General features: G+C 44.7%; 1 long non-coding RNA gene across 1 annotated transcript; it reads left to right on the top strand.

Moving 5' to 3' along the window:
• The first annotated feature begins 1,106 nt into the window (after positions 1-1,106).
• On the top strand, positions 1,107-2,580 carry LOC135397760 (uncharacterized). Its single transcript, XR_010423726.1, has 3 exons — positions 1,107-1,530; positions 1,699-1,837; positions 2,479-2,580. It is a non-coding gene; the product is annotated as an uncharacterized LOC135397760 (long non-coding RNA).
• Positions 2,581-21,483: the final 18,903 nt, after the last annotated feature.

Raw genomic sequence — 21,483 nt, 5'->3', positions numbered from 1 at the left:
ACAGAACTGCGGGAGGACAGCCCGTCCGGCTCTGTCAGCATCCTGTTTTGCCTAAGTGCTGCTTCGGTGTCACGCGTACGCACTACACAAGTAATTTTACGTCGTTGGGATGCGTACATCTTGCAAGATTTAAAAAAAGTGTAGGAACATCTCTTCAGTCAGACTTCTGCCTTCAGTCACTCTGAGCCCAACAACTCAAGATGGGCGTGACCTTCATCCAATGTCGCATTCATAGGCGGGCGCTCTGAGTAGTAAACAATACTGCCATAGCCACGGTGAAATAAAAAAAGTAAAGAAAGTAAATGAATAAAAATCGTAAGCTTTCATCCTCGTGCTATGGTGGAGTAGAGTGCGTGGAGTCTATGTTGTGTAAGTCTGATGTGTTGATATCATGGAGCTATGAGGACTGGGATGAGTAGGTAAGCGAGGTATGCATCCTGGAGACCCAATGTTGTGCTTTGTTTCCATGCTCTCGTGTCGTATTTGGAGCATTACAGCGAATGGAGTCATCAAAATACAAAAAAAAAAAGAAAGAAACAGAAAAGTCACTCAAGTGTCGTCGCACAACAGGAATAGCCATTACCCGAATTCAATACCGGACGATAATTTTCGTGTCCGTTTCTGTTACCGGTAATGGAGGACCGTGGTATGCGTTTCCGTTATCGTTACCAACTCCAATTTCGGTATTATACCGATGCTTTCTGTCAGTAATTACCGTCCTACGTGTTAGTTATTTCCGGTAAAATATCAGAAAAAGTAATTCTGACGAGTTTGAAAATTCTTTTTGCCTTAAAGCTCAGCTACGCCGATTTTCGAGTGTTACAGAATGGAATGGTACTCACACGATGTGTTCATAAGGGAACACTGATTATGTATGCAAAACAGTTATCCCAAACTCCTCGCGGTTTTCCGAAAAAGTGAATTTTTAGTTTCACTGACATCCCGTCTTGTGGCCCGCAAACCCTGTGTCGACGACACATTCGTGGTCTGCCCGCGCTCCGGCTTGGCATGACTTTTGGCTTGGTTTCTTCCGCCAAGCCGGCCAGTTTCTCCTGCCGAGCCGTCTGCTGCGCAGATTAACATTGGGGAAGTGATAAACAGTTCGCTATTAGGGAGCCAGTATATTTCTGGACTTCACTAAACCCACGAGGAACGTGAGTTTTGCTTCCTTCGACTGCAAAGCATTTGCTAGGCCAGTACAGACTTCCTGGTGTGATTCGTGTTCTGTGCTGCGTGCCGAGAATGCGTGAGCGTTTTGCTCCCGTCTGCAAGAACACTTCAGCATGCAGTTCCAATGTTTCAAACCACAATTTTCCGAAAGGTGAAAGAGAAATCTATTGAAACAATCGGTTACAACTCCGACTGGGTGCCACCTTCGAAAGCAGTGATCTGTTCATCTGGCTCATACGAATGTTACGGAAGCAATGCGCAACTTGTTTCACAAGAAGCTAATGATGTCTCGTCCGGGATGCCGTGCCAACCTTATCTGCAGCAGGAGATTGCAGGGGCAGGACTAGGCAGCAGATAAAGGTAAGACGCGTAATGTTAGACAAGTCAGTCATGCGGTGCAAATTGCATCACGTAGAAGAGAAAAATACGCTATCTGTCAGTTACTGCTTCATCCTTTGAGATTACGCCCCAGCGGGTGTATTCTCAGTACAGATTTGGAATTGCCTTATTTGTTAAATGATTTCGCAGGCATTCTGGCACCACCGAAAAGCTTGCACTCCACGTCTCAACTATCACCGTCTGGGTTTCAATCTGAAGGCTGTCACCAGTGCCAACCAGACGCCCCTTCAAAGTTCATCTGTTTTTGTTGACGGAACAGTGACACCTGGTACTGAGACATTTCATTTTCTGATTAATCAAGTGCATTCCACCACTTGTGCTCGACTTCTTGTGTTCGTATACCCTTGCTGTTGCTCGCTAGCTTAGAGCAACCATGCCTGAGGTGCCGGCGCTTTCAGAGTACATTTAAGCAGTATCATCGTATCACATGCACGGCAGCACATCTTGTGTATTTTGAGTAAGGTATAAATTCAGTGTTCGCTCAGCTGTTGTATTTTGGTCACAAATAAGGTGTTCTTCCAGAGCGCTCAAGGGCAGTTCAAGCAGTTTCATGTGTGCAACAGCACATACTTTTTCTCAGTTTTGACTAAGGTAAATCGAAATCTTCCAGTTGATGTCTTTCGGTCATAAATTATGTTTTTCGAGACATTCAAACAGCATCATGTGTGCAACAGTACATACTTTTTCTCAGGTGCAGCAGAAGCTTGTGTTGCATTCAAGTGGTATCATGTATACAAAAACTAGTTTTATGCCTTTCTGTAGCTGCTGTACTAATATTGTGAGTACAGAGACATTCCTGCATAGCATATCGGAGCATCTTGTGTGCTATTGTTGGTATGATCTGCAGCAGTATATTGATAATGTTAATTATTCAATGACTTTAGCTAACATTTACATTCTTACTTCCAGGTAAACCTGTCACGCAGATGCCCTACCCCTTGGTATGCATAGTTCAAGATTGTACCGAAACAATCCACCTGGAGCATTATTCTTCAATTGGCAGTGGCATTACTATCACAACACACCACATACTTCGTGTGTATGGTGCGTGTACAATGCATCAAACCTATTCTCATGTACAGACCAGCTGGTACGCAACTACAACATGAAACAACTGACACAGAGACCGTAAAGTCATGCCTTTTCCTCCACGCCTCGGGTTTCATGTTATTATCCTCACATGCAGCTCAATTCGCCTGTGCTGTGCAGCATGAGCAAAAGCATATATTGTTTGTGGTCACATGACACGGAACATAAATACAGTGAAACCTTCCTATGTTGGACACCCGCAGTGCAGCCAAAGCGTCTCCTACGTATAGAGGTGTCCGAGTTACAGAATATGACGGCAACAAAAAATGGAAGAGGTCACAGCTGTGAGAAATGTCCCCCTTCTTCAATTTAAGGTCCTTAGTGGTACCTGGTGGTGGTGCCTGGTAGTGGTACCTCTACTCACTCTTCACTGATAATTATTACTGATTTTACTATATTCAATTCCGTTCAGATTCTACTCAATGGCATTACATCCGGAGCTTTTCGAGCAGCAAGGACTTGTCTCTGAAGTGTCAGCCTACTTCTCATAGCTTTGGTGCAGTGCTTGTTCAAAGGCTCTAGACAAACTGAAGACAAGTGCTCACGTAAAGAATTACAATGTAGACTGACAGCACTTGTTTTTGGACTCGAAAAACTAAAGCAACAAAATGCTGAGACCAGAATAGGGGAAAAAAGGGGCAAAAGTCAAGGCCACTGGCTCATTTTGGGTCTTTTTGGTGCAAAGATGGGCCGACATTGAGGTAATTTGGCCAGGGTTTTGTCCGACTTTGCAGGGAAAACCCTATCCTACTTCCAAGATAGGGAGGTGTCCGACATAGAGAATTTCGTCCCCATGTAGTTTCAATGGGAGCCTGCCCGTGCAATGAAATCATGGGGAGTTGTCCGAGGTAGGGAGGTGTCCGACTTTGGAGGTTTTACTGTACTACAGAGCATTCTACATCATGTAATCTAACAGTTGTTCACGTTTGGATATTTTAACCATGGAATTTACCCTGCATGCACCATACGATGTCCAAACACTAACAACTGCTAGAGAGCAGCATGTACTGTTTCCGTATAGCACTTATGGCGTGCGTCCTGTGATCGGAAACAGTAGTGTCTTTTTTCTGCTACAACCAGTAAACTACAGTAAAGATTTAGAAATACTGTGTCATACCATAAAGCACTATGGGAAATGGCAGTTTGAAAAACTGGAGAAGACTGTCATTAGAATGGGGGACATGTTCTACGGTGAAATTTCTTACAGTGTGTGCTGTACCACGTAATGCACTGCAGGCCTACCACAGTATGGTAACGCGCTGAATACTGATTTGCTCAAAAAAGGAATGTGTACGTTTCTTGTACTAACTTCCCATTATGCAAAGTAGTAGAGAAATGTTCTCAGCCAATGGGGAGGGAGAGGACATCATTCTGGAGTCTCGTTGACCTACAATGTGTCGTGTGTGAATGTCATTTTGAAGAGTGTAGGTGGTACAAGACTGTGTTCCCACATTCTTGGCAGTGTTGACTAATAACCATAATAAAGTAGAGGGTACATTTGTTGCTTCATATATTTGTGTCATGGCAAAGCATGTAGAGATACATCTTCCTCAACATGCAGGTGACAAAACTGCTTTTTATGCCTAAACTATGACAAATAGTTGTGTGTTCAGCACCACTAATCATGTGCCGGCCTCCATGACATGTCTGTGACATTCCAAAGTGATTAACATGTACCATAGATGTGTGCGATGCTGAAGATGACTGTGTACCTTCTATGGATTCTTGTTTCAAGAAAAGTACTGTGTGATTTGTACCTTCACAATTGTACATAAAAATAAAAAGTTTCCGGAAGGAAACATCATGAAGGTCCATAGCGAAAAACCCTGAGACGAGGGATAGGAAGGGACATACACAATGTTTCAACATAGCGTGTTTATGTCCCTTCTTGTATCTCCTCTTCAGGTCTCGCCATCATGGACACTATCACCAGCTCGCTTGCTGTTGAACCGTTCTTTCAACGATAAGGGTCACTTTCATGGACTGGATGGCAGCCAACATGCTGTCAATAAAAAGAATAATGGAAGGAGCTCAATATGATCCTTAGGCTGTGTGTGGTCATTGCTTTCTGACAAATGGTGACTTAGAATTTCAGGACAGTGCCTGCAGTGGTAGTATTCTTGTGTTCTCACCCTTGACGCCCATTGTGTGTCATCGGTCACCTGTAATCTGCTAATATGCACATAGCTAAAACAAAGTATATCTGTATTTCTTTGAATACGGTTGGTACAGCACATTGTTTTTTACGTGTTCTTTGGAAAATATAAATAAAAAAATTCTCTACTCTGCAAGTCTCCTGTCAGCTCTACTGAGCAGCTTCGAATTTCACTAGAAGCCACGTGTGAAACCAAACTAGTGGTGAAAGTCCATATAGGTCATAGATAGATACTATTATTATTATTATTAGATCATAGGTCAGGCTTAGGTCCTGGTTGGTAGCAACGCATTTGAATCGTATTAAAAATTGGTGCAGGAGGTGACCAACATAACTAAATACACCAACTGCCTCTCACAAATTTTGTGCTGTTATACTTTTGAAACAACATTAATATGCCGCAGTGGTCTTTTCTCTCTTGTTCCTTTTAACCTAGAAATATTAGGTCTTCGGCATCACCAGCCTTAGTTGCTGAGCATGGAGTTATTTACGTTGAGCACTGCAGTTTCATATTTGTTTCTCTGGACAAGCAAGCCCGCTTCCCCATTCTGATAAGAGTCTTTCAGCTTTGACAGGGCATTTGTGGACAAGGAAAACATTTGGACTATTGTGTATTTTGCTATGAAGTGCACTGTACCAGGCAGAGGACACCATCCACCATTTCCACTAAGGTTATTAAATTTGTGATAAAGTACATGTACCTTTTGTCACTGACTAATTTGGTGGCAAAGTTACTTGAGTGGCAGTTGTGCAATTTTAAGCACATGTTTAAAAAAAACAGGATATGGGAAGTGCTGACTTGGTGAACATGTGGAGTACCCAATATAATAATTGGGGGTTTACGTCGCGAGACAACTGAGTGTGGAATACACAGCACAGTGTAATGTTCCTTATTCTGGCAATGTTAGCATGGTTCAAGAAGTGGGAAATGTTGCACTACCCTTAATAACATGTGTTGGGCCCAGCAAACAGGGTACACATACCCTGATTTGAAGACACTATGCCTAACTCAAAAGCAATATGAGATCGACCCGTACGTGTTTATTTGCGAAACTATTATGAATGAAATATGGCCTGTGTGGTATAGAACAACGCGCACACACAAGTAAACATGCAAAAAATACGTATAAGGGCTCTCGACCTACATGCCGCGATGTGCTCTACGAGATAAACAACACACTACAAAACTACATCCAACAGTTTTTGTGCGGGGCAACTCTAATGAGCACTTTTATATAACCGACGAATGGTTCAACGAATGCAGTTCGAGTGGTCACGATACATTCCTACTTCGTTCATTGCAGTCGCGCTATGATGCTGCACAATATATGTATCTCGTGTAACAAGCCTGGCAATCGCACGATGTGCATGGGCAGAAATACGGCCTTCTTTCTTTGAAGACCAGTCCTCTGCAGGTGTGTGCTCAAACGATCACAAAGTCTCACGTTGTTGCTCAATCGCTTCCATTCCTGCACTTGTAGTAAAAGCAGCAAACGGGTTGACGTGAATGGCAGCTGAACGGTTGAACTGCGAAGTTCTCGAGCACATAATCACAATTTCACGCTGAAAACGATGTTGAGGTGAGTTCGCGGTTCTTGTTTCCATCGTTCAATAGTTCTCGGGATTACCTCGGACGAAACGCTCATCGTAGCCGGCGGCCATAACTGGATTTCCTCGCAAACGGGAGAAGACGCCAGGGAAGTCAGAGAAAGCCTCAGCTTTCATCCAATCAGAGGCACGATTCTCTATCTACGTAGATGGAGCAGGTTTATCCCATCTACGTCACAAAAATGGCTGCGCCCATGGCTTGTTTTGGTTTCTTTGATGAATTAATTTTCGTAATAGGAAGACAAAATTGAGAAACGAAGGTGTGTATCGGGGGCAGTTGGATGTGCTCGTTCTGTCTATCACAACCGTTTCAACACATCGGGAAATCGGCGTAGCTGACCTTTAATAAGACACTGCTGTCAACTTTGTAGCTTGGGTTTATGAAACGAAAGTCAACTGCACTAAGTTTAGAAAAGTTTAGTTAAGTTTTAGAAAACTTTACTAGTTACTTCCCTGATAGGAAAGAGCATATCATTCGGTCCATACGTCATTCATCAGAGCAGTATGCATATCTTGCGGAGTGCCATAAGGATCAATACTTGGACCTTTCCTGTTTCTAACACATATAAACGAAGTACCTCAACTTTTATCAGTACAATTTGCTCTTTATGCTGATGATACATTTCCGTAGAAAATAATTTCATCAATGATCTACTTAATAAAGCCAATTCTCTGGCTGATGAACTTAGCTTGTGGCCCTGTCTAAGACTGATGACCAAACCTCGATAAGTCGTGGAACGTGCTTTTTCATCCTAAACCGAATATCAGGCTGATAGGGCTTATTGAGAGGGCAGAAACATAAAAAGGTTGATTGTGCTAAGTTCCTTGGAGTTGGATTCGCATTAATCTTGGATAACTCATACAGAATATTTCAGAAAGATAGTTACAAAAGGGATATATGATATTATGCCGTGTAAGAGTTCTTTTGACATTAAAAAGTTCACTCATGGTAAGTCATTTTTTTCACGACCACTTGTCATGTGCTTTAGCCACATCTGGTATCACATATGAAACTCGGTTTGGGGGGAGGGGATGGGGGTTGGTCACTCAACATATAGGACCCGTTACTCTACAGGGTGTCTTTTTTTATATACTAATTTTTCATTCAAAAAACTATAAGGGCTATAGTCATCCTGTTCTCACTTCTATCATCTCTGGGCCGGAGAACGATCTTGGCCATCTGTTGCTCAACCGTCGAATGACTAATTACCTAAACCCGTTAATTAACTTTTTAATTGTAAAAGATACAAGGTCGTCCCAATGAGAACATCTGGTTCCTTCGGCCACCTGATATCGTTACCGTTTCCAGAACAAAAATCCGTTCGATAGATCGCCCGCAAAAAATTCGTGAAAGAACACCATTTTTTTTATTATTTTGTTCATTGCGCATCTTCGGAGACGCGTCGTTCCTTCACCCCACGGTGAGAGGGTGAAGGACCACACTATCGCCTGTTACACCATCAATATCCCACAGACCTCCCAAATGGTCTCACACGTCACGGATGTCAAGTGTATCCTCACAACGCCCGCTCTATATCCATCATAAGACGTCGCAAATATCCCCCAGTGAATATTCTGTGGATATACTAAGAATATCACAACAATGACATTCCTTTACATTATAATAAAGAATTCTTGTGGCAATAGCAGCCATTTCCAGCATTCTCAGAATAAGTGACAATTTCATTTTTTGAACCAAAATGTTCTTTGGTCTTCGTAACTTCAGCATTTGCGCATTTTGTACTGGAATCTCTGGAGCATCGAGACAGTAGTGGCCAATATGGTGAACAAGCACGCTGAGCATAACAGCGAATGCCGTGGTGTGCGAGATGTAGCGCTCCGTTGTTCTCCGGCTTTGGAATTCAGGTGAATTCGTTCTTCCTTTTGCCTCACTTAAGGTTTGTGCATTGTTGTTTTTTCAGCAGTCACATGTGGTAGAGGTGTGCTGCAATAACAGCTTAGTATCTGAGTAAACAGCTATTGTTTTCTTTACCTGCAGAGTCTGGTGCGTATCACTGACGAACTCATACGAACTGTGTGTGATTGTGTGTGTGTGTGATATGTACTTTGGCGTACGTTCAAACAGTACGTAGCGCAGTTATTTCAGATGTTGCATATTGCAAAATGCAGGTATATTTCTTCACATCTCTTTGATTCCAGTACTATTTTATAGATCCTTGTGATATCTTGCATTGGGCATGATGAAAGCGACGGTGGCCTATTCTATAAACTATGAGCAGCCTGCTAGTAGATAAGCTTTTGGCTCAGCTACAGTTGTCTTTCATATAAGGGAAAGCAGTTACCTTTTCACGTCTGACTTCAAAGTTCCTTGGTTTTTGCATGACCGTCAATCTTGCTTGAATTTGGTGTGTTTATGTCGCATGGAATGGACGTGACTCTGGACTGATAAAACATTACTGTTTTACAGTATCCACACACACCCATTGACAGCCTGAGGCATGGGTAAAGTGCCTGGTGTCTTTGCAACAATGAAGAGCCAGGCATAAACCGGAAGACGTCGCTTGGGTCTGCAAGTGTTTAGGCTGCTTCCGCATCTAACCATCTATACGCCGAAAGAAACTGCGGTAAGAGTAGTATAATTATATGTCCTATAGCCAAGAGTTTTCTCTAATCCTAGAGAAGCCTATTCTAATCAAATTCTAATCCAAAATCCAGTTCTAGTCCAACACAAGCCCCATTCTCAACCATCTGATTGGTCGCCATGAGCTCCGCCCACTTCACGTTGATTGGCCCATGCTAAGCCTACTGATCGTTGATTGGTTGACCGTAGCTCCGCTCCTTTATGCTAATTACTTGGCTCCGCCCACTTCACGTTGATTGTCCTATGCTAAGCCTACTGATCGTTGATTGGTTAACCGTAGCTCCGCCCCTTTATGCTCATTATTTGGCTCCACCCACTTCACACTGATTGGTGCATGATGATCGCTGACCACAGCTCCGCCCCTTTATGCTAATTATCCGGTTCCACAGATTGGTCAATTCCAAGCCTACTCATCACTCTCCACATTTTCCAGCCTTCTAAGCCCTCTGATTGGCCGTCCCCAATTTAAGCCTACCGATTATCCCTCGCTGGCCCGTTCTAAGCCCACTTAAAAGCCGACTAAGCCTGCTGAACATAGCCTGCACTAGCGGCCGCCAGATGGTGCCATCGGCAGCGGTTCCACTGATGTCCAAACTTACCTCGTTGGAGTGCCAACAGATGGCGCAACTCTTTACTAGCTCCGCCCACTTCATGCTGGTTGGTCCATTCTAAGCATACCGATCACTCTCACCATTTTCTAGACTTATAAGCCGGTCCACGCTAAGCCTAATGATTGGCCCTTCACACTGATTGGTCCATTCTAAGCCTACTGAACAGTGATTGGCTAGCCTGTATTTGTCGCTCCTAAGCCTAAGTTTCAGACAAGACACGACAATTGTTGATTTCAACCTTTATTTGGTACAACAGCCTCCTGGTCCAGCAGCATCATAGAGCATGGGTTGGTTCAGCTGCATCCGAGAGATCATTGGTCCATAATTCTATCCGGTCATCTCTTGCGCTCATTGCTAGCTGGTCACTCAGCTCCCTCGGTCGGCTCCAACTGTTATTGGTTCATCTAACTGCAAGTGGTCACTCCCAACCGCTCGTTAGCCCAACTGACTGCAAGTGGTCGCTCACACAGCTGTTTATTGGTTCCTACTTCTAGTCGGTCAGACATCTCTAGAGCTCCCTCATAGGCTCCAACTCCGATTGGTCCGTCTAACTGCAAGTGGTCACTCACCCAACTACTATTGGTCCATTGAACTGCAAGCCACTCATTAGTCAGTCCCTCTAATCTTTAGATAAGATAATATAAGTTCAGCTGGGGATATTGGAACTTTTACCATAAGATAAGTTTAGCAGGTGTCATTGGAACTTTCTACCCAAATGGTTCACAGTTATAGACGGTCACTTCCACTCATCGCTAGAGCTCCCTCATACGCTGGTAGACTCCAACCGCTATTTGCCCATGCTAACTGCATGCCACTCATTGGTCACACCTCCTCCCGGCTGCTCATTGGTTCACAATGGACATTTTTCACAACGCTTCTGCGCATGTTCTATGACCCTGATAGTGCAGAAGAAGGTTCCCTACATATTCAATAGATGGGGCCAATTGTAGGGTGTCGTAGGGTGTAGGGTCGTGTTTCGCTGAAAAGAGCCCCGACGTGAGCGTGAAGAAGGTCCATTCTAACTGCATTGGTCACTCAGTTCTACCCAACTTCTTATTGGTTCGTATTTCTAGCTGGAGAGCCAGCGTTGGAAGGCTAATTCGCTGCTGAACTATGCAAAACGCAAATAAAACAGCTTACATTAACATGGTGCCGCCTCCTGCTGTTCACACTGCTCATAGCCACTTGGTGGTGCTGACAGGAAATTAAAAAAAACGCGTTCACGGTACGATGTACACCATCTCAAAACACACTCTATCCACCTATATAGAACACGAGTAAAGTTGGCTTCACCTGGTTGCAGGCATGCGCTAGGTGAAGCCTACCCCCTGTACCGTTTTTTCTTATAGAGTGCTTTGCACTTCAACATAAACATTTATTTCAATGTTTATCAAGCAGAATAGCAAAGAAAATCCACAAATGATGCTATGGAGTGAAGCGCGTCCATTCTTAAAAGCTCAACAACAAATTTTGCCACAGATAGTGCACTCCATCGTCCCCAGAACAAAAAGAAACATTTCAGTGTGTATTAAGCAGAGCGCAAAAAACTCATCGTGATGCTAAGCAGCGAAGTCCGCACGCGTTCGAAATAAAAAAAAAGTTGAGCAGGAAGAAGCACATGATCGAGAAAGCATCGATAGTTGTTGCTGTGCAGAGAAGCTCATTTTAGAGAAAAACAATTTGAATGATCAAGAAAACATGTAGAGAAGTGAAGCTTAGGATCGTTTTTGTTTTAGACAGTGTGCGTTGCACTTTAACACTACAAATTAATTAAATCAAGCAGAATGGCAAAGCATAGTGATGCTATGCGGTGAAGCTCAAGATTGTTTCTCTCACTAATACTTCGACGCTCCAACGCTTATTAAACAAACTGGTTGGTGCTATGCAGTGAAGCTTCGCATGTACTCAATCTTAAAAAGAAGACTCAACCCAAGCTGAGTATGAAGAAACACAATTTCAGATTGCCTTCAGAGCTCTCCCAGAACGTTCTGTGTGTGTGGACCACAAACATAGCCAGTGTATATGCGGTGAAGCTCAAGAATGTTTCTCTCACTGAAGCTCCGACGCTTATTAAACAAAGCGATCGAGTAAACCCAAAGTGGTTGGTGCTATGCAGTGAAGCTTCGCACGTACTCAATCTTAAAAAGAAGACTCAACCCAAGCTTTTTTCTGTGTTAGCACCGCGAAGCAACTGTGGCTATGAGCGACGTACAGATGTGGACAGATGGAGAGAGGACAGCAGGAAGGACTGAGGGACAGGGGGGTTAGTATGCGTCCTGGGCCGACTTCAGGGGGAACTGTGCCGACATTCGTCTGGAAAGTCTTCGGAAAACCCAGGGAAAACCTCAGACAGCACAGCCGGTGGTAGGATTCGAACCCACCACCTCCCAGTCTTCGGCACGACCTTGGCTACCACCAACCCAAGCTGAGTATCAAGAAACACAATTTCAGACTGCCTTCAGAGCTCTCCCAGAACACTCTGTGCGTGCACCACAAACATAGCCAGCGTATATTTCAAGCGAGTTCCTTCTAAACAGAGCACTACTGAACAGTAAAAAGCACCAATAGAAATATAAATTTAGGATGTTCGCACAAAATGTGCAGTGCTCGTCGCATTATGAATAAGTTCATCTAAGAAAAAAATGTGCTCACCTTAAGAGCATCACAGTTACGAATATGAGGGGTTTCACACCACATAGATTTAGAATCTTGTCACGCGACACCATGCAGCAATATCTGAAACACAAATTTCCGGCGGCGCGTGGACAGCTCACGCGATTTTAGCCTGCAAATGTCCGCGCATATTGCAGTTTTATACCGAAAACGCACTGTCGCACACGATTTGGAACGACCTGGGGCGCGTTCCCGGACACTGCGCGAGCTCGCGACTTCGCGCTGACCACGCCCATCGTTGCCACTACGCAGGAGGACAACGAAAGTGCGGGGACACTACCGTTGCGCTATCGTTGCGCGATCCGCCACGAGGTGACGGCACTCTCGGCTAGAGGCCTGCTGCGAACGCACTTAGTACCAGAAATGAAGTTGAAATAATGTCTAAACGGGACACATAATTTTGGTTACATAAACAATTACACTGTAAGTACGCCTCGAAACAGCATTCCTTTCAGCTGTTTGATTTCTGGTTCAAATCAACCAATGAGAAACTACGTGTAGTCGTCTAATGAAAAAGCGGTTGAGAGTCAAACTTGGACGCGCGCATCACTTCAAAAGTTTGGTGAGTATGAAAATTCTTGAGATATCATTCCGTATGCTATAACTTAGTCGCGTACTACCTCTTGCAACATCGTAACACAAGAAAACTGTGTGTGAACCATATTTATGTAATTCCTCGATGCATTTAGGTTTTTGCTTCGATATTTTGCACGACTGCTCACACTGTCTGCAAGGCGCCGTGCTTAAAATGTTGCTCGCTATCTATAGAATTGTATCAGCTTCATCAACTTTCACCTGTGTAGCGGTGAAATTATGTTTCTCTGCGTAACTGTCGCCGGACGTTAAACCACTTGTAATATGTCTTGATGTAGACGGAAGGCTTAAGTAATGCTATGTTAGCACAGTTGAAAGCTCAGTTGGTTGAGCACAGTTGAGCAGTGGTTGAGAGTTTTGAAACATGCAGCCATGTACACTGAAACAAACAAAAACATTTCTTACGCTCCAGTTTCACGTTTTTGGGCCTTGCAATACACAATTCGAGACGTTCAGCTGAAGCGTATGGTGCAGTGCACTGTTGAAGCACTTGAAAAACCGAACACTAGCACCCGTTAATGATAAAGCATGGCAGCGACCTAGAACAACTATTCTTTCGAATTTAGAAAAGAACAAAATGACTAGCCCATCCAATAAAAAGAAAATACAAAAGTAAAAGATAAACCACTCATAGGACCTCCCTGCACAAAAAGGGTTGAGATGAACAAAATATGGCCATAATTTTTGTCCGACTTAGCAGGGGAAACTAGCTCAGTCCTGCTTTAGTCTACTTTCAATTAGAAATCAGGTGGTTGTCCAGAAGTGAAAGTTGGTGTGTATCTTTTTTTTTCTTCTTCTCACATTACAGATATGGCGAGCGAAGCCCAAAAGCTGCTGCTGTTGTCACTGCTCGAGGAGTTGCCCGAACTGTGTAGCAACAGGAGATTCCTCGAGTGTGTGACGGCTGCACAGCGCAGAGTGAAATGGGACAGAATTGCTGCCACCCTGAACGCTGTTGGAACATACAACAAAGACGGCAAGGGGTGGCAGCAATTTTGGAAGCACTGGGGCCACAGCATGCAGAGCCGTGCCAGAGAATTGTCACGAAGACTGCAGACCACAAGGGGAGGAAGCTGCAACGTTGTCGCTAACGTGGGGCCGGCCCCAGTGGACACCTCATCGTGCCTGTCTGGGCTCGACCGGCGTGTCATGCCTCTTGTAAGCTGGGACACGACGGTGGGCGTACCAGGAGCGGTGGAGATGTCCATCGAGACCGGCCTCATGGAAGTGATGTTGCCCGTCTCAGTAGTACATAATATACAGCGGTCCTAGCCCAACATGAATATGAAACAAGTGGAAAAGATAAAGCATGAGTGAATGCAGCACACCTCACAATGTTTATATCAATTGCACGTTTTCAGAACGAGACAGAGCCGGTTCCCTCCACATCTGCCGGTCTTCGTGGAACCGAGGAGTCGGGAAGCAGAAGGTAAGGAGGTTTACCAAATAAGTGACAAATGAGCAAAAGAAAATACAAAAAACACATGCAAAGACACACGTAAAGGACAGTGATAGACAACAGAGCTAGGATTTATTTACTTTGAGGGTCATGGCTTTGAAAGCTGATGAAGAGGCGTTTGAACTGTCAAGGGCGATCTCCACAGTGGTACTTGTCTTCAGGCGGTCTCCGTTTTGGACTGAGCGGTTGAAAAGCAAGTGTAGCAAAGGCCCTCTCCTCCCGTGCATCACAAGATGGAATTCCTTCCTCCATGCAGCAAAACGACTTGTAGAGGTATGTGCAGGTAATACCTGACAGTTATTATTTATTAATTGCCGACATTGTAAATGCAGGATGATGTCTACGAAGCTGTCGACAGCGTTTTGAAAGAGAGGGCTGCACAGACATAAAAGAAAATTGACCTCCCATCTTCGTTCAACAAGGAGAGCATCAGAGGGCTTGTTAAATGCCTGAAACCAGTTGAAGAGGCAACAAACATCCTGCAAGGAAATGGGGCCATTTCGTGCCTGGTGTTGATCACCATTATTTCTAGTAGGTAGCAGTTTATTCAGAAACATTATGCAAATTCAGCAGAAGGTTGCAAGACCTTGCTGTTATGCTCACATAACAGATGGGATGCAAGTAACCAGATTCCCGACAGTTCCCCCGAGTCAGCTTCGTGTTTGCAATAATTTCACTTTCTCCCCAAATTTCATCCAGCGGCAAAATTTCTTTCGCGTTTGCTAGCATCTCAAGAAACGCTTTCCGCACTTGTGATAGGAAACATATATCTCATGCGCATTTCTTGTAAACATTGTTGCGTATTGGGTTGATTACCCTGCTTGCGTCCTGCTGTATACTTATGGCCTGACTTTTCCGGGCTATATTTTTTGCCAAATTCGGGGGTAAATTTTGGGTGATATTTTCAGTTAAAAATTTGGATGTATTCGGGTTATATTCGTTGTAAGTTCACACAACGTGAGCGGAAATTGGGAAAATTCTGGCATATTTGCCTTACACTCACTTGACTACTGGAGTAGCTGTCAAGAGCACAATGGTGCATGCAAATCTGCAGGCAAAGTTAGGATTTTTAACTGTTGTTACATTATCCATCACAATGAACCTTGGGTCTTTGCAGTAAGCGTTTGTCACTGACACTTACTACACTGTAAAATGTAGCACACTACGCCTTGCTTACATCAATTGCAGGCAACATTGTATCAGGTCAGTTGATATCACCACCGTTATTGTATAAAATGAACCTCACATTGAGTGAAGTATCTTTGAAAAAAAAATAGTTAGGCCTGTTTGCTGATAGCAACTTCGTTTTAAAAGTAACCTGCTCAAGTGAAGTACATAGAATCCCCGTAATATTACACTGGATCGTTATGGCATTGAAGCCAGATTAGCGCTGCCGTCAATAGCATGTCGATTGGAAATCAAACGAAACCATACACATAATCGGGCAATCCCGCCGATGCCTTAAAGTGGGGTTCACCTAATGCTTCGGTGTAGTGCGGTGAAGCCGCCTTGAGGAACGCCGATGGCCTCCGAAAACCATGCGAACGCTCTGTCACGCGTATTTTTTAACAATAACATCACAGATTTCAGCTCCTCCACCGTTTTTACAATTTTACTTTGAAGTTTTCAGCAATTTCCGTTCCGTACGGTGGCACACAAGCGAGTTTAAGGAATTTGTTCTTGGGTAAATTCTGGCTAAACCCATATTTGGAAATTTCGTTTGGGGGGTAAATATCAGGCGGATAAGTTAGGATATTCTTTTGCAAGTCTAATTTAGTAAGACTTTGGAATTCCTACAATCACCTCTCATGTATGGTGTTTTTCTGCAATAGTTCCCTATGCAATCATTATAGTAGAATAAAGGAAATAATCTTGGGATAGTGATTCAATAAATAACAGGTCCCCTGTCTATAGCGTACGCGTCCTTGAGCCACACAGCTGCATGATGACGTCATACCGCGACACTATTGTTTCAGGTGGACCTTGTCCACAGAGGAGCATTAGTGGAAAAAAACAGTGAGCCCTGAGACAATAGGATGACGTCACGACCAATGAGCACGGCCTGCAGGGGGCGCAAGGATTCACTTCTCCCTTGGACACTGACGGGTGTGGACGCATTAATTCTGTTCCTAGCAATTGCGTTGGCCGTTAGTGGAAGAGCGTAGCTTCGGTTGGGTTCCGTCTGCCTTTGATGGGGAGCGGATGTGTGGTTCGTCATTGGCGAATGGTGTGTGACGAACGGATTTACAATGAGGGAATGTAGTGAACGTGAAAAATGATGGTGAGTGTCTTTTTCACTCTGTTCAAGTGTCTCAGTGTTTGTTTTCCTCTGTTGCCCAGCAGTCGTGCGATTTGTCCTGACGTGTCCTGACATGCCTCGACATGCATGCTTTCCTTTGTTGACGCTTTGTATTTTTTTTTCTTTTTTGACAAGGAACATTCTTGTCTTGACGATGTTGATAGTGCTGCCCTGAATGGGAATAGTGCTAGAACAATTCTTAATAATTTTGCGATTAAATTAGTTCAGAAATCAACCGCAAGAGGGACAGATGCATGACTTTATAGAGGAGAAAAAGCATTACGATTCAGTGGTATATTGTCGGATGGAGTAGACGCATCGTTCTGCGCTCCTTGTTACCCATACTCTGTGTTGATTTGTTGAGTGCCTAGTCCTCTTATTAGCCATTGATGGAGTTAGGATAGTTTGTTCTTTTGCGAGTCTCATTTAAACAAAATACAGAAACCGACACTGAAGTGTCGGTTTCAGTGTCGGTTTCTGTATTTTGTTTATGTGATCTACAGGACTTGACTCCCCTCTTCGTATACGCTTCGAGTCTCATTTAGTAAGACTTTGGAATTCCTACGATCAGTTTTCATGCATGGTGCTCTTCTGCAATAGTTTCCTATGCAATCGTTATAGAAGAATAAAGGAAATAATCTTGGGATAGTGATTCAATAAATAATAGGCCCCCTGTCTAGATCGTACGCGTCCTTGAGCCACGCAGGCGCATGATGACGTCATGCCATGGCTTCATTGCAGATTGACCTTGTCCAGTTGTGTCGACCGTGTGAAAAAAAAAACGGTGTAGCCTTGGGACAATGGGATGACGTCACGACCAATGAGCAACGCAAGAAGAGGGCGCAGGAATGCTCTTCTCTCTTTGCCTCTCGCAGGTGGTCGCCGCAGAGGGCGCTAAGAGCGCGCGCGGCGTCCCAGTCAGTTGCTCGCTGGCTGTCGTGGAGAGCAGACGTGCGCTCGGTTGCTCCGCAGTCCCCGCGCCCGCTCAGTTTCTGCCTGGCTCTCGGATGGAGCAGTCGCACCGTTGCCGCAGGGGAAAAAGGTGAGTGATTTACCAATGTTTGCGCGTTGTTTTACCGTGCTCGTGTTAAGCCTTTTCTCGCCGTACGTGCATGTTTAGACTTGTTTAGCGGTGTCCCGTACCGAGCCTGCTGACGCACGTTTACCGTCGTGTGGCTAGTGGTTCCCGCCTTGTGTTAGCCGCGTAGTGTTGTGACGCTGTGGTTAGGCCTTTTCTCCCGCATGCCTAGACTTGTTGAGCAGTGCTGCCATTTTTACGTGTCGCTAGTACTTTGTTGTTCACTGTCTTTCTCGCATAGAGCTACGATGCTGGCGCCATCTGGTGTGATGCCTTGCAACTAGGTGGCCACCTGCCTCTGCAACCGTGGGGCCCGGTCGCCCGCACCGGCGTGATTTCTTCAAGATGGCGTCGTTGATTTTCAAATAAATTATTTCCCACTGTCTGCTTCCTTTCTATCTAGTTTCTTCTACAACCCGAGTTTTACATAGAAAATCCACGACAAGTATTGCATTGAGTTAGGTTTTGCACAATTTCAAAAATTTAAAAATTTAAATAGAAAAAGTAATTTTAAAGTAAAAAGTGCAATACTTGCCGTGGATTTTCTGTGTAAAACTTGGGTTGAATGATTACTAGTGCTTGTCAGGCTCACAGGGCGAAATGAGGACAGGGCAATGGGGGTTTACCTGGTTTCAGGACGGGAACAACTAATGCCTCCTTCTAGGTAGATGGTAGGGATCCCTGTTGCCACGACGTATTATAAACATGAAGGAGAGCTTGGAGTGACCGGCCGTCAAGGTTTCGCATGCGGCATAAGTGATTTTATCTGGTCCCGGGGATGAGCCAACATTCACAAGTTTCAACGATGTCTTTGGCTCGATTAGTGTGAAGTCGGTGTCCATAACTTCCGGTGGACTGGACCAGTCATGGTGAATTTGAGCCGTCAAACTGTGGACAAAACTGCGGTGTACCGGTGTCGTTAGTACGATGGAGAGATCTGTCGCTAGCGTGTTTTCGTCTACACCCTTAACGATAGCCAATGCCGTGAGAGGATTCTTTTGTGGGGGCGCATCCTTCAGAGCTCGAATTGTCCTCCAGATCTTTGTGGCCCGGTCAAACGGTGAAAGGTGTTGACAAAACTTACGCCACCGCTTTCGATCTTCTTTCTTAAGTTCTCGTGTTACTTTAGCTTTCATCCTGCGGTACGCTACAATGTCAGGAAGTTGCCCTGTTCGACGAGCCGTTCTTTCTGTTCGGCGACGTAATTCCCTAAGGTGGTTAATTGCTGGAGAATGATCGACGTGAAGTTCTGTATGCGGTGAAGTTCTGTTTTTAGAGTGAACTGCACACTCTTCACCGCATTGCACGCTCCTATCCAACTACCATCCCTATTGACATCGTTCGCGTCCCTGATTTGTTGAAAGCAGGAGGTGTACGTCTTTTTTTTTTGTGCCAATTATGTACTGCATAAGCGGTACAAAAAAAAAAAGGCGTACGCCTCCCGTTTTCAATAAATCAGGGGAGAGGCTGATGTCGTTCGGGATTATGGTTGGCTAGGAGCGTGCTATGCGGTGAAATTCATTTTTAAGAGTGCAGTTTCTTTCCGCCCAAGCAAAACGACAGTATGCTGCGGCAAACTCATTTCACAACGCGAATTGCAGCGCGTTGGCCGTTACAGCACGCGTTTTTTTTTAGAGGGCCTTGATCCATTGTCGTCAAGGAAGACGCAAAAGCGTGGTCGAATAAAGAAGAAAGAACGAACGTCTACAAATGGGATCCGTCATTAACATATCAGACGAACTTCACGGAGCTAATATCGCGTCCCCACACGGCGCCCCCTGGCGTAGAACTTGCAGTTGTACATCAGCTGCAGTACTTTGAAACTACTCAATGACTCTAACTGAGGCATACGAGATAGTTCGATACCCTTTGTACATTAGGGCTACCGTATCTATCGGGGTGGCTCAGTTGTTGAAATGCCCCTCTTCGCCGTCTTCTTGGCTTCTAGGTTCACTCTAACAACAGAGGGAGGTGGGGGGGGGGGGGCTAATGGCAGGATCGGCTCGCCGTTGTTGGCCACACAGAAGTGGGCGTCATCACGACTATAGCAAAAAAAAAGAAAGAAAGACAGACACATGGAGGATAGAGGATGAAGGGCGGAGATGCGCAGAGGGTGCATGAGTTCGTCGGGGAGAGAACAGAACTTCACCGCATAGCACGCTGTGCACCAACCATTGCCACGAACGATAGTGTTATCGCTTCTAACTCGAAGAGAGAGGGGAGCGTACGCCTTTTTGTGTCAATTATCATATATCCAAATTGGCACGAAAAGGCGTACGCTCCCCTCTCTCTACGAATCGGAAGGGATAAACCTATCATTCGTGGCAATAGTTGGCGCACTGCGTGCTATGTGGTGAAGTTCTGTGTTTCGAGTGAATGTGATACGAGCATACATGGAAGTAGCCAGCTGATAGCGGTATCAAACACACTCTACGGAGTTCCTATCACTCGAAAAACAGAACTTCACCGCATAGCACGCTGTGCTCCAACCATTGCACATTTTCACCGCCTGTCATGCTTAATGTTACGCAGGATGGTCCACATACAGCTTATGTTTTACCATATTTATGTTTGTACATAAAACATAGCAATGCCAAGCTATGCTTTCAAACTGCATGAGAGAACTAGGACTTTCATTATCGAGCATTTCAAATCTGCGTTCGATTCATGTAACATCTATGCACTCAGTGAGCTAGAGTACGGCTTTGTCATGCGATATACTTGCAGACTGAATGGAGAGTCAAATTTTCTTCTATGGAACTGTGAGGACCGCAGAATTATCAAAGCATATTTTTATTGATGGAGTTCATTGAGCAACTGAATGTTACTGACCTGCATGAAGGGTGCTCTTCACAGGACACTGCAGATTGACAATGAGTCCACGTGTGAAGTTTTTGTGCAGGCGGATGATTTCCAAGAACTTGCGTTTATTGGAATCACCGGGTTTGACTTTGCCAGATTTTATTTTCTGTACTGTTATCTGAAGGTCTAACACAATGGTCCAACAAACAGCCAGGAACATGGTACAACATACTCCTATCCATTCCGGTGTTACATGCTATATCGACACCTCAGAGCGAACACTGCAGAGTGCACTAGCCAAGGGCCTGAAGATATGTCTTGGAGTACCGTGCGCCACTTCTAATATACTAACCACAATAGAATCCCGAGAACTTTCGCTCGCTGTGCTGCGGACACAGGAATCAGTGCGTCATTATGCGCGGCTAAGCACGTCACACTACAAACACCCGCTTGCACGACAATTAGTCCACCGAAAATCGAATTTTTCAAATGCGATCGCTCAACACCACCGAACAATTCCTAAGGCGCAAAGACAGGAAACGGCGCTGCATCCTCCATGGACATTTATACCCCCGGTAGTTTGCACGTCCGTACCAGGTTTGCAGAAAAAAGCACATCACCCAACCTTGGCGATCCGACAGTACTGCCTTGCCGCAATGGACAATCACAAGAACAGGACGGCGATTTTTACTGACGGCTCGACGACGACCTCAGGATCTGCATCTGCATTTGTGGTACCAGAGCATAGTAGGGAAGGGATCGCGAGACTATCGCATCGCACGTCGTCGACCATGGCTGAGTTAGTTGCGATTAAAATGGCAATAGATTATATAGGCACAAGGGAGATACCGGCTCAGTGGGTTATCTACTGTGACTCCAAGGCTGGACTTGAAGCTATAGAATCGTTCTTGACTGGCGGACGTATTAATCCAGTTGTTCACGAC

This window comes from Ornithodoros turicata, chromosome 6 (genome assembly GCF_037126465.1).
Source record: "Ornithodoros turicata isolate Travis chromosome 6, ASM3712646v1, whole genome shotgun sequence".
Taxonomy (NCBI): Eukaryota; Metazoa; Arthropoda; class Arachnida; order Ixodida; family Argasidae; genus Ornithodoros; species Ornithodoros turicata.
This window is presented reverse-complemented; position numbering and strand designations above follow the sequence as displayed.